This window comes from Miniopterus schreibersii, assembly GCF_964146895.1.
Source record: "Miniopterus schreibersii genome assembly, chromosome: 2".
Lineage (NCBI taxonomy): Eukaryota > Metazoa > Chordata > Mammalia > Chiroptera > Miniopteridae > Miniopterus > Miniopterus schreibersii.
The window spans coordinates 24,202,332-24,214,768 of record NC_138102.1 but is presented as its reverse complement, the minus strand read 5'-3'; the positions used below and the strand labels follow the sequence as shown (position 1 = coordinate 24,214,768).

Here is a 12,437-nt window from a genome sequence, read left to right as displayed (position 1 = left end):
AGGAATTAAGGACGTGTGGGAATGTGGACACATTTCAGGACAGGGACACAGGAAAGACACCAACAGGGTGGGGTGGAAACCTGATGAGCAGCAATCCACCGAGAAGGAACTGCAGCGGGACAGGCTCTGGGAAGGACGTGTGCGGGACAGCAGGATTTCCGCACTGCACACCTTTTATGGCCTAATGCTATTAAATATTTGAATTAAACAATCAAACCCGTCCCTGCTTGCATGCCATGACCACCATGCACTGGTGTGAATTTTCTGCCTACCAGAGGGAGAGGCAACCTGTTCGCAATTTGTCATTTGTTTCTTGCAGGTCTGGTGAAGGTCCCCTGCTGAAGGTCCACACTGAGTCTATAAAGGACTCAGTCAAGAAGAAGCAACTCCTGGAAAACTGACTTTCCCAAACTAATACTGCCCAGGAGGAGACTTGGCTCCCTGGTATCCTGCGTCTCTGCCCAGGGATCCGCAGTACTGTGACCACCACTGAACCCCACCTCGGGATGTCCCACCCTGCCCTTTTGCGCCCCCACCCCACCCTAAGTACTCCCTGTCTTGCTATTGTGACAGCTTCATATTAGAGCACAAACATCCTATAACTCTGTACTGGCCCAAGGAGACCTTAATCAGCTTTTGATTGCCCCTCTATTTTGTCAGGTTTACTTTGGCTCTTCCTTACAGTTATCTCAAGGTATTTTAGTAATTACGGTCTACATTGTGTTCTAATGACATTGTTTCCTCCATCATCCAAGTCATTCACAAAAACATTAAAGGTCACAAAACCTAAATGAGAACAATTCCACATGCCCCTCGGGTTGGCCCTAAATCACTCAGGCCTCTTCGCCACTTGACTTTCTACTCAGAAGAGAATTTTTGAAAAATTATTCCTTGGTTATTTTTGTTTGTATTACTCACTTTGGGCCAAGGTCGTTTTCTTTTTCCATCATTAGTAACTCAGACACAATCCCTTTTAAACTCCTCGTACTCCATTGTTTTAGCACAAAGCAGTTCATTAATACAAAATCAGATGTTTTGGCTTCCACTCTTTAATCTTAACCAGTGTAACAGAAGTAAAAACAGAAAATACGGAATCATGAACAAAACTTCTATAGAAATTTGTTAAATGAAGAGGAAGAGTGAAGGGAGTTTTCTTCATGATATGTATACGCTGAGCACAGCTTACCTATTTTCATTATGCCTATTGACTAATTTCTAAAGAAAACTAAAAAAGGTTTGCTCTGCTGAAGATAACAACCATAGTTGTAACTTCCCATTTCCAACTGTTGCATTTTGACCGTTTGCAAGGTTCATGGGTTTTTTTAAAGTTTAGTCTTGCCAGATGTTATAAAATATCTTATTGCAAAAAAACACACAAAATTACTGGTTACAAGAGCAGAACTAAAACAACGTTCCAGAGATTTACATTTGTCCCCAGACTAAAACCAACCATATAATCCATTAGGGGGGCTAGTCTCCAAGAGTTCTAGAAAATATACCCCTAAGATGTTATAAATTAGAGAGGAAGATCATTCTTCAACTTCCTAAGCCATTTTATTTAAATAATTATTTTGTGACATGGTCGAAATTATGATGCCCACCTGATTATGGGCTAAATATTTGAGAAAGCTTAATATTCTGTGACGACTTCCAAGAGAACAAATGTTCCTATTCAAGTGAACAGTTTGTAAAAAAGAATCATGTAGTTCTTCTAACTACCTCACTGGTTTAAGTCATTTGCCACTCTGGGAAGAGAGAAATCCTGAAGAGGTTGGTAAAGTCAAACGCAGATTACAGGCTTTGCAAAATGAATAAAAGGGGATTTGAAGCAGCCAGGCACTTTCATTACTTTGAAAAAGTATTCATATCTTAAAATAATAATTTGCCTTTAAACACACTACTGAGAGTGAAATGAAATTAACATATTTCCAACACAGCCAGGATACCGAGTTCAAGTCAAGCCATACAAAGCTTCATTTCTCAAGCAATTTACAATTAACAGACTCGCTTACCTGGAAGTACAAGAAAAGGGAACAGACGGAACTACATCATTCCTCCACCGGGTAAAAACACCTTGGCTTCTCTCCTTGAAATGGAAAGGACTCTGAAATACAAAAAAATAAATAAATAAAAAATTAATAATAATTAAATAAATAAAATAAAAATAGGAGGTAGCCCCTGTGAATTTCCACGTCTTAAATGTAGGTGGTATTACAAAATGATCAATTTTTTAATGGTTTAGGTTTAAAATACAATTCATCTAAAATATCACCCCAAAAAGCAAAACAGTTTCTTCCCTTCCCTATTTTAACGGGTAAAATACAAAACATTTGTTTAAAAAAAAAAACACAAAAAAAACCCTCACATACTCAAGGTTTAAGAAATGGTGAAAGCCATGGAGAAGTGTGTGTAAAAGCCAAGCGCAGTTACATTTACTTGATAAAGAACAACGACAACAAAAAGCAAAACCTCGCAAGAAAGAAACGTGCGCGCGGCCCCGCGCCGCGTCCCCTCCACCGGCGGCGGGAGCGCTGGGGCCGCGGCCGGCGGGCGGGGCGGGAGCCCAGGCGCTGCCCCCCGCACGCGCGCTCGGCGCCACCAGCTGTCCTCTGTTGTCGTCGGGGTTTTTTAATGGTTCTATGGCATGAAACGTTAAAAGACCGCTAATCCTCCGGGAAGTTTCGGGGGGGGGGGTCACAGGTTTCTAAGGAGTCCTGAGGCCGCGGGAGCGCCCAGGTTCCCGGCCCCGCCCGCCGCCCGCAGCGCAGCGCAGCGCAGCCCTGGTGGCCGCGCTGGGAGCTCAGCGGCCCGCAGGTGGGCGTGAGCTTGGCCCCGGGGGACCGCGGGCGGCGGACGGCCGACGGACAGCCGACGGAGGACTGCGGGCGGCCGCCCCCAGCCCCCTGCCCCTGGCCGCGCTCGCCCTCGGGGTCCGCCCAGCCGAGCGGGGCAGGCGGCCTTCAGCCCTGCGCCCCACGCCAGCCCTGCCTCGAGGGCGTCCGGCTCCAGGGCAGATGTGCCAAGGGCGATAACAAATAGATGGAAAGGAGGTAACCAGCGAAACACTGGACCGGCGAAAGCAGGGGCAATACCCTGGGCGGGACGACTAGGCCCCCTAAGTGTGTTAACAGTGCCATCTGCGATTAATTCACGCAGATTCGTCTTTCCCAAGAGTTTTCAGGAGTTCGTCCCATCTGTCTTTGCACTACAAGTAAGAGCAAAAAAAGTAAAAAAGTACTATCGTTCCCGTTTTATATGCAAGAAGAACAGGGGTGCAGAGGGTGCCCGGGGGCCAAAGGAAAGAGCTGGCGCACGCGGGTCAGCATCCAGCAGCCCCCGGCTCCAGGGCCACGCCTCCTGGAGAGCAAAGCTGCCCTGCCGCATCCTTCCGTCTTCCTTCACCTGTTTGCAGGTTTTCTCAGAGGCACTGACATGAACAAAGTCGGCCGAGTGAGGTGTCACCACAGAAGTCTGGGTCCATCTGCACCCACGCCCCGCCGGGTGTGCCGCGGGGTTCCTGCTCTAGCGGGCGGGGCCCCGTGCAGCGCCCCCTGCAGGCCGCGGCGGCCCGGCCTCCTCCGACTTTGCCCTCACAGCGGGCACTTCCCTCGGCCTGGCTAACAAATCGGTGTCTAAAAGGAATTGCAGTTGGCACAAAGGCAGCAATGCCAAAGTGGAATAATCACACGGACCCGGATCTGAATTGTTTTCCATCCTTGACAACAAATACTGTTACTCCAGAGCCTGCAGGCCAAGAGTTGAAATGAGTTTATAATTTGGCTTTCTGTCTCACAGACTTACTCTCAACCACTTAAATTTTCTTCTCTGTCTTTATCATGCAGGGGGCAGCTCTGGAGGCTAAATCACCCACAGGGTCTTGATTGCTAGCCTTAATAAATTTTCTCTGCCTTCTAAATAAAAAGGGGAAAGAGCCCCATTATTCAAAACCACTCTTGTTTTAATAATGAAACTAAATAGACTGTCAGCTCATACCTCCATAGGGTCATCAATAATCTAATTTGTTCTTCTCACTCCAGCAACTTGAAGAGAAATGTTTAGTTTTTCCATCTACACACTGTAGTTTACATTCATCCCGCCTCTCAGAGGCTGGTCCTAGGAAAGCCAAACTGCAGGTTAAGAGCCACCAGATGGCTCAGCTCCTCCCTCTTTTTCTACTAAAGAACTGATTCAAACTCTGATCCTTGGATCTGGGAAGTGCATTGTCTCCTTAGCATTTAGACACATCACGTTCCCCAAGAAGGTAATCATCTCAAGCTAGTAATAGAAAAGGAAAGAGACAGGAAGGCAGAACCACTGACAAGACTCCCTTAGAGATCACCATGGGAGGGGAAGTAGCATCACAGAGAATTACTGAAGGGGAACCACAGGTTTGCTAAGGAGACATGGGTGTGTTCAACTGGACATATGCCCCATTAGGAGAAAGGGAAGGAACCTCGACTGCACACCTAGAACGTTCCATACGCTGTGCTAGCTGCATTGCAGATGAACTCATTTGACCCCCATAACAATGTTTAGATACGTGCATTATTCGTCCCATTTTACAAATGGGGAAATGAGGCTCAAAGGTGTTAGGAAACCTTCCCAACTAGTACATGGTAAAACCAGGATTTTTCTGACTTCAAAACCTAAACTCTAAAAAGAAAAAGGAAAGCAAGCCTTGACTTTTTCTGTTGTGCAACACAGCCTGATCTACAAGTACTAGCCCTCCTGTGTGGTTCTCTAACAGAGGCAGGCACTCACTGCATTAAAGGGGTAACCTGGCAGAGGCTACCATTGCGGCGGTGGGAACACAGACCCCCCCCCCCCCGCTCTCCTTAATCCCTCATCCTTCGTAAGAAATCACAGTGCCAAAAGCACACTCTTGGACAAGCCTTCCTGAGTATCAAAGAGACAGACAATAAGAATGTGCTAAAAATGAAAGCAAATTCCAGGAAAGCCACTGCAGGTACACAAAGAAGATATCGTACCTTGCTTTGTGCAATTCAGAAATAGTTCTCAGTAACAGTCCCTCAGTCTAAACACTTGTATCCAGGTCTGAGTTCCCCTTTCCTGTCATCTGATGCCCAGTGAGTGCTCGAGAGTTTGGCACAGAGTGAGGATTATAGAGCAGCTTCTGTGGTGGCTTCCTGAGTTTCAGTTACAGTAACGAGTGGGCCAGAAAAAGCAAGATTGTATGAGAGTGGCTGGGAGGCTGTCCATGGAAACATCACATACTTGGGTTTTGGAAATGTCTCAGCTGGGATTCCAAAGGTCGGGAAGTCGGCCCCACCCCACCCCACAGTATTAGTTTGACATACATCAGTTAGCAGTACTCCATACATAAGTCAGCTTTTCATCATGCTAAAGAAGACTACCAAACATTAACTACTGAAAACAGCAGGTGAAAATGAGGACACTGAGATCAAGAATATTTTAACAATCTAAGAAACGATTGTATTCAATGTACGATTAATAAGGACAAGTTCCCAGCATTTTCATTTCCCAAGAACTTCAAAAACACGATTGGTCCAATGGTGCGGCACCACCCATCCCTGTGCCTTATAAGTTCCAAGGCTTCCTCATCTTCACAAATGTAAATCTTTGAATTTTTATTTCATCAAAACCATATGTCAGATACATTGATTCCTGAAATGTGAAAAATAAGAAGGGAAGACGAAAAAGCCCTTTCATCATCAGCGTGCCTAAAACAACAAGTGAAAAGCACCAAGAGGCTAGATATGTGTCTGCCAACTAAAGCTGCCTGGTGAGATTTTTGTTTGTGCACATGTGGCTAATAACATATATGTTTTTAAATCTTGATGTCTTTTCTTTGTATAAATCAGTGGAATCCTCTTTGTTATGGTGCTGGAAGACAGAGCAGGGTGAGGGTCAGGAACTGTGCAGTCAACTTCTAAATTTATCTTTCTCAAGAATATGTTTCAGAAAAGGAAGTGCTCTTGGATGCTACACATTACAAATCACATGTTGCTATATTCTTGACCACGTTCCTTCCACATTAAATAATTTTACTGAGGACAGTAGGTTTCAGGGCACAACTAACTTTAAAAGTTATGAGTTCTTCCCCAAAATGTTGTTCTCTGTTATTCTGTGAAATGAAAAACGGGATGTCTGTGTCCCGGTCTCATGTGCACGGGAGCAGACCAAATGAGAAGATTCCTGTTTCTTATTCCGGGTTCTTTCAGTGCAGGTCACTATTATTTTCTTCAATTTCTCACTCTGACAAATGGGGATAATCTCAGATACTTAAGACTATGAACAAAATTATCTTACTAATTGTCTGAAGTCTCTTTTTAAATGTATGCATTTGTTATTACCTTCAAGGTTATCAAATAACACTTCTCTTATATTCCAAAGATTTATCAAGTGCCTTCCAAGCTAGGCAATGGGGTCCCTATGAATTACCTCTCTGAACCATCTTCAGGTTATCAACTCGGGAACCACTAACATGATGAAGAATGAAATGACTCACACGATACAAATAATATGCTGCTAAGGGCATAAAGAAAGTCTGATTTGGATTGGAGAGGAACAGAGTAATATCTAGTCTCCTGGAAAGGAAAAAACTGCTCTGTTTGCCATTGGTTGTGAGACCAATAACCCAATCTTTCTCCTAAATCAGTAAAGATACAGGCAGAGAGCTGTTTTGCAGTATACAGTCTGTAGTGTCACAGTTATACTCACATGCAACATGCAATTGTTCATTTTATAAGACACCGTCTCCCAATACATTCTTCTGGGCCAGCCCTGCCCCTATTAGATACTGCAGCTGCTTGACACGTGTTAGGTATCATCACAGATGCTAATGAGGCATGGACAGTGTTTCAGAGATCTGCTAACTTAATCCTGTGCAGGACAAGAGTTTGGGTTTTCATCTGTAGTGGACTGACTATGCCCCTTCAAAATTCATATGCTGAAATTCTAGACCCAATGTGATGATATTTGGAGGTAGGGTCTTTGGGATCTAATTAGGTCATGAGGGTGGAGTCCCCTATGAGTGGGATTAGTGCCCTTATAAGAGGAGGCCAGAGGGCTAGCCAGTTCTTTTTAAACCATGTGAGAACACAAAGAGACGTCAACTGTCTGCAACCCTGAAGAAGGCTCTCACCAGAAGCCAACCATGCTGACACCATGATCTTGGACTTCCAGTCTCCAGAACTGTGAGAAGTAAATCTGTGCTGTTGATAAGCCACCCAGTTGATGGTGTTTTGTTATAGCGGCCTGAGCTGACTAAGACATCATCTTAAATGCTTTACTACAAGACTTTAGACAAGTCTATAACTTCTGAGTCTCCATTTCCAGACCTGAAAAATAAAGGAGTTGAACTAAATCAGTGAGTTCCATGAAAGAGGATGGTCTTTATCTGTTGCTTCCCCATGCTCACAGAGAATCCCTGTGTTTAAGAAGATATGTTACAGGTGGGAACAAGCTGCACAGACCAGTGGTGAAGATGAAAGACAGCATTTAGACTTAGACGTTAAGACTAAAGAAGGGGAGCTTAAAACCAGTACAAGCTCGCCCTAGCTGGTTTGGCTCAGTGGTTAGAGCATCGGCCTGCAGACCAAAGAGTCCCAAGTTCGATTCCAGCCAGGGGCACGCATCTCGGTTGCAGGCTCCATCCCAGCCCCAGTCAGGGCACGTACGGGAGGCAACCAATTGATGTGTGTCTCTCACTTCGATGTTTCTCTCTCTCTCATCGATGTTTCTCTCTCTCCCCCTCCCTCCCTTCCACTCTCTCTGAAAAGCAATGGAAAAAATATCCTCAAGTGAGGACAAAAAAACACACACAAAAATAGTACAAGCTCTTACAAGAATTAAAATTATGGCCTTTCTAGGCCCTGGCTGGGTAGCTCAGTTGGTTAGAGTATTAGAGGAGCATCCCGATACGCCAAGGCTGTGGGTTCGGTCCCTGGTCAGGGCACACACAACAACCAACCAATGAATGCATAAGTAACTGGAACAACAAATCTCTCTCTCTCTTTTTCTTTCTCCCCCTTCTTCCTCTCTCTAAAATCAATAAAATTTAAAAAGAGGCTTTAAAAAAAGTTATGACCTTCCTGAGTAGAAAGATTTTACCAGACTACTTGATGACAAGTCATCTGACAATCAAAACCATGAGCTTATTCCATTAAGCAAGCGTTACGTCTTGTCGTGGCCTTTCTGACACCCAGCTGGTCGGTAGAAGACTCAAGCGAGCATGACTCTCCTTTCAGCAAAGCAAACTCACCCCCAAAGACAGTGCTCAAGAAGAGCAGCTCATCAAGGTCACAATGTCCCTGGCACCAGGGACCTTTACATGGGGCAGCTCAACAAGAACAAAGCATATAGTCCAACATCCTACAGCCCCAACAGAAGAGACGTAGCAACGCGGAGAGGGCACAAGTGTGCGGTTCCTAAATACCACGTCTAGTCCCAGGTCTGCCCAGGAGTTATTGTTTGACCTCGGGCAAGCCGCCTGAGACATAAAAGTGTGGACCAAATAATCTCCAAGTGATCTTCCAGTTACAGAAACTGCACTCACTTTTTATTGTTCTCCACAAAAATCTATCTGCCACTAGAATCCTTACAGCATCTGTAAGGTCAGTGTGCACATGTCCATCACAGACTCAGGTTTTCGGTCCCTGCACTCCCAGGCTTCTCGGGCAGAGCAAGACAACTGCCCAGAACACAAGTTTGAGATGCAGGACAACTGCCCAGAACACAAGTTTGAGATGCAGGACAACTGCCCAGAACACAAGTTTGAGACGCAGAAAGGGTAAGTTTGTCTTCTCTGGCTTCTTCACGATCCCCTCTGGCTAAATCCTACCCTCTGCACTGCCGAGTCTCCGTACTTCTGGCACCGGGGCATGATCTATAGTATTCATAGGGCTGGTGACACAGTGATAGATGAAGAAATTAAATCTTTCACCAAACTTGAACGGACATTTTGAATGGGAATTTTTATCTTCTTCCTTCCCAGATGCAGGAATGTCAACAGTTGAGAGAGATACTATGATACTGGCAAGAAGTCGTTACAAAAATGGACTTGCCTCCCAAATGCTTCTTCATTATCTTGCAAATGTATTACTTTTGCTGTATCAATTTTTTAGTTTATTTCGTGTTATGCTCCAGCTGCAAGGAAATTGAGAACATACTGTCCACATTTTCAAAAAAAGGATGTAATGTTAACAAAATAAATATTTCACCATGAAAATGAAAACTATGTAGAAATATTTATGCAACTGAATTTAAGTCAATTCATTGGTTTAGGCCAATGGAAGGATGCTTGCTTTATACTGAGAGCCAACAAGACAGGAGAACACTTTAATCTCAACATTCAAATAAATAAATAGTAATACTGCTTATAGACACCATTTTAAAAATATGCATTCTGAATGTAAATGGGTGTTATTCTCAAGGAACCTAAAATTGCTGTATACTATTTAGTATGTATACTGAATAACAATGAAATGCGGGGGGCAGGGGGGGTATTGAAAACACAGATATTTAATAAATGTTTTAAAATATTTAAAATTTATTTTCACTCCATACCATGGCCACTTAAGCAAGACAGGGGTAAAGAGTGAACAAAGAAAATATTATTGGAGTACTCAGCAATAAAGAGAAATGCACTCTTTGTACGCAGATCCACATAGACGGCAAATATGCTGAGCGAAAGAAGCCAGACAAATAGCAAACATACTGTCTTATTTCATTTATATACAATTCTAGCAGACCAGTTTTGCCTAGGAATGGGGGTGGAGGGTTGGGAGGGGCCAGGAGGGACCAGAAGGGGTAGGATGGTGAGATTACCAAAGGGCACATGAAAACTTTCCTGGTGATACATACGTTCATAATCTTGATTTTGGTGATGATCTCATGTGAATATCAAAACTAATCAAATTGTGTACTGAATTTACTGTATGTCAATTACACCTCAACAAAGCTATAAAAATTATTGAGTAGAGAGACAAAAATTGGGCAAAAATTTAAAAACAAGTAATAGTAACAGTTAAAATTTGGGGGCAATTAAGATAACTGTTGGGTGTAAAGCTACAGGGAAAAAAGCTACAATAGACCCATAAAAGATTTCTGATTGTTGAACGTTCAGGAGGTTTTCCAATCCCAGAAAAGTCTTTCTGAGCACTCATCTCTCCCTTAAAAATTATTTTTCTTATTTCCTTAAGATTTGACAGAAACAGTCCTAACTACTCTCAGAGTAGTAATAACAGTAGCTAGCATTTATTGAGGACTTACTATAAACCAGGCCCCAATCTAATTGGTTACCTGATTTAAGCCTCACCTAAGGAAAATAAGAGATGGGTACTATTATGATCCTCTATTTTTTAAATGATGATATTAAAGTTCAACAAAGTTAAATAACTTCCTTAATGTCATCCACCATCTCAGTGGTGGACCTGGAATATGAACCTAGTTCGAAGCTCTTGAAATTAAACTTCTCTCCCCCTGCTAGACACACAGGATCCTGCAACGATGCTATAGAACATGATTTGCCAACTCACACCTCTGATGGCTTAAAGAAACTCTGTGCATCGAACAATTACATTTCTAAGTCTGAAGGCTGATCTTCTGCTTGGTAGCAGCAAAAAGGTCATTAATGAAGTGATGGTGGAAGGTGGAGGGACTGCAGCCAGGTGCAGCAGGAACAGTAATGGCCGGAAATCAACAGACTTGGTTTTGCCCATGACTGTCAACTTGGGCAAGCCAATTCCCCCTGAGTCTGTTTCCTCTTTGGAAAAATTAAGGGTTTGGACTAGTCAAATTCTAAGACTACTTCCAATTCTGGGATTCTGCCAGTCTACTTTTGGGGAGTACACTTTATATTTTGTAACTTGGAGCAAAAATTTTCCATGGCATACTTCAGACACAAAGCTTCCTCCATCCCCTGCAACACCTGGATGCCCCCCACGCCCAGCCAGTTCCTTCACGGTGCCCCTGAGGTGTTCTATTCCCAAGGGCCGGCCCTCCAGGAAGGCCAGGGCAGAGGAGGAAGGGCTACCACCCAGGGCCCGCCGCGGTCTCCCGTGCCCTCTGGCGATCCTTTCCACTTCACAGACGCTGAAGAGTTGATGCGGACTTTCAGGTGGTGAAAAGGAGGCGCCCCACTGCCAGCCCCCCGTTCCATTTTCCCTGCGGAGCTCCTGACATCTGAGACCATCCAGACAACTCAGCATGTTGTGGCTGCAGGTGCCAGACTCCACTTACTCCATTCCCGTTGGTTCTCTAAAGTGGCTATTCTCTCTTTGCACTAAAAACACATCATTTCTCCTTTTTAAGTGACGGCTTTTGTGACCCTTTGGGGACACATAAGAAAGAAGAGCAGCTAAATAAGGCAATTGTAAACCATTTCAGCATCCATAAAGCCTTCTCCTTTATCACAAAAGAAAAAACAGCAGCTGGGGGAAATGGAGCCGACAGGGGACTTGATATCGTTAAGAACAACTTCTCCCTTCACCTTTAACAACAACAAAAAAAAAACACAAAAAAAGAGACCTCAGATATAGACACAGCATGGTGATTACCAGAGGGAAAGGAGGGCGGGGTAGGTAGAAGAGGGTCCGGGGGGGATAAATGACGATGGAAGGAGACTTGACTTGGGGCGGGGAACACAATACAACATACAGATGATGCGTTACAGACTTGCACACCTGAAACCTATATAATTTTATGTCACCCCAGTAAATTCAATAAATCTAAAAAATTTTTAATTAAAAAAAAAGGACTTCTCTCATGAATTTTCAACTCTGTATTTTGGGGTTTTAACTGACTTAATTATTTCTGGGATAAGCATTTCTCAAACATGACAACTACTTTCAAAATGCATTGGTGAGACAAACTTTAAAGAGTATGTACAAGAAATATGTCTATTTTTCTTTAACTCTACCTATATATCTGCTCTACATTTTTATTCTGTAATCTCTTAACATATAATTGTTGTTTTTACTTTATTTTTATTGATTCTCTAGCAATCCTTATACTACAGTATTTCCCCTCTATCCATGGTTTTGCTTTCCTGTTTCAGTTTCGCATGGTGAACCTCGGTCTGAAAATATTAAATGGAAAATTCCAGTAATAAACCATTTATAAGATTTAAATTGTGTGCCGTTCTGAGTAGCAGGATAAAATCTTGAAATGTCCCGCTCCACCCCGCCCAGGACACGAACGTCCCTGGTCCAGTGTCATCAGCACTGTATGTGCTCCCTGTCCCATTGGTCACTTAATAGCCACCTCCGTTACCAGACTGACGGCTGTGGCATCACAGTGCTTGTATTCAGGTAACCCTTACTTACTAAACAATGGCCATTCACATAACTTTTATTACACTATATTGTCATAAGTGCTCTATTTTTATCATTATTTTTGTAGTTGTTGTTAATCTCTTATTGTACCTAATTTACCAATTAAACTTTCTCATAGGT

At 43.5% G+C, this 12,437-nt stretch overlaps 1 protein-coding gene across 11 annotated transcripts in view; it reads right to left on the bottom strand.

The window, feature by feature from the left end:
• The window catches only part of CSGALNACT1 (chondroitin sulfate N-acetylgalactosaminyltransferase 1), a 268,054-nt gene that overhangs the window by 137,097 nt on the left and 118,520 nt on the right, over positions 1–12,437 (bottom strand). For 8 of the 11 annotated variants that reach the window (XM_081128079.1, XM_081128070.1, XM_081128078.1 and 5 more), the window contains one exon: positions 2,013–2,104. The gene's annotated coding sequence lies outside the window, so the exon portion shown is untranslated. Of the gene's footprint in view, positions 1–2,012; positions 2,105–2,365; positions 2,513–12,437 lie in introns of those variants that run through there. The other 3 variants (XM_081128071.1, XM_081128075.1, XM_081128074.1) reach the window with 3 other exon arrangements.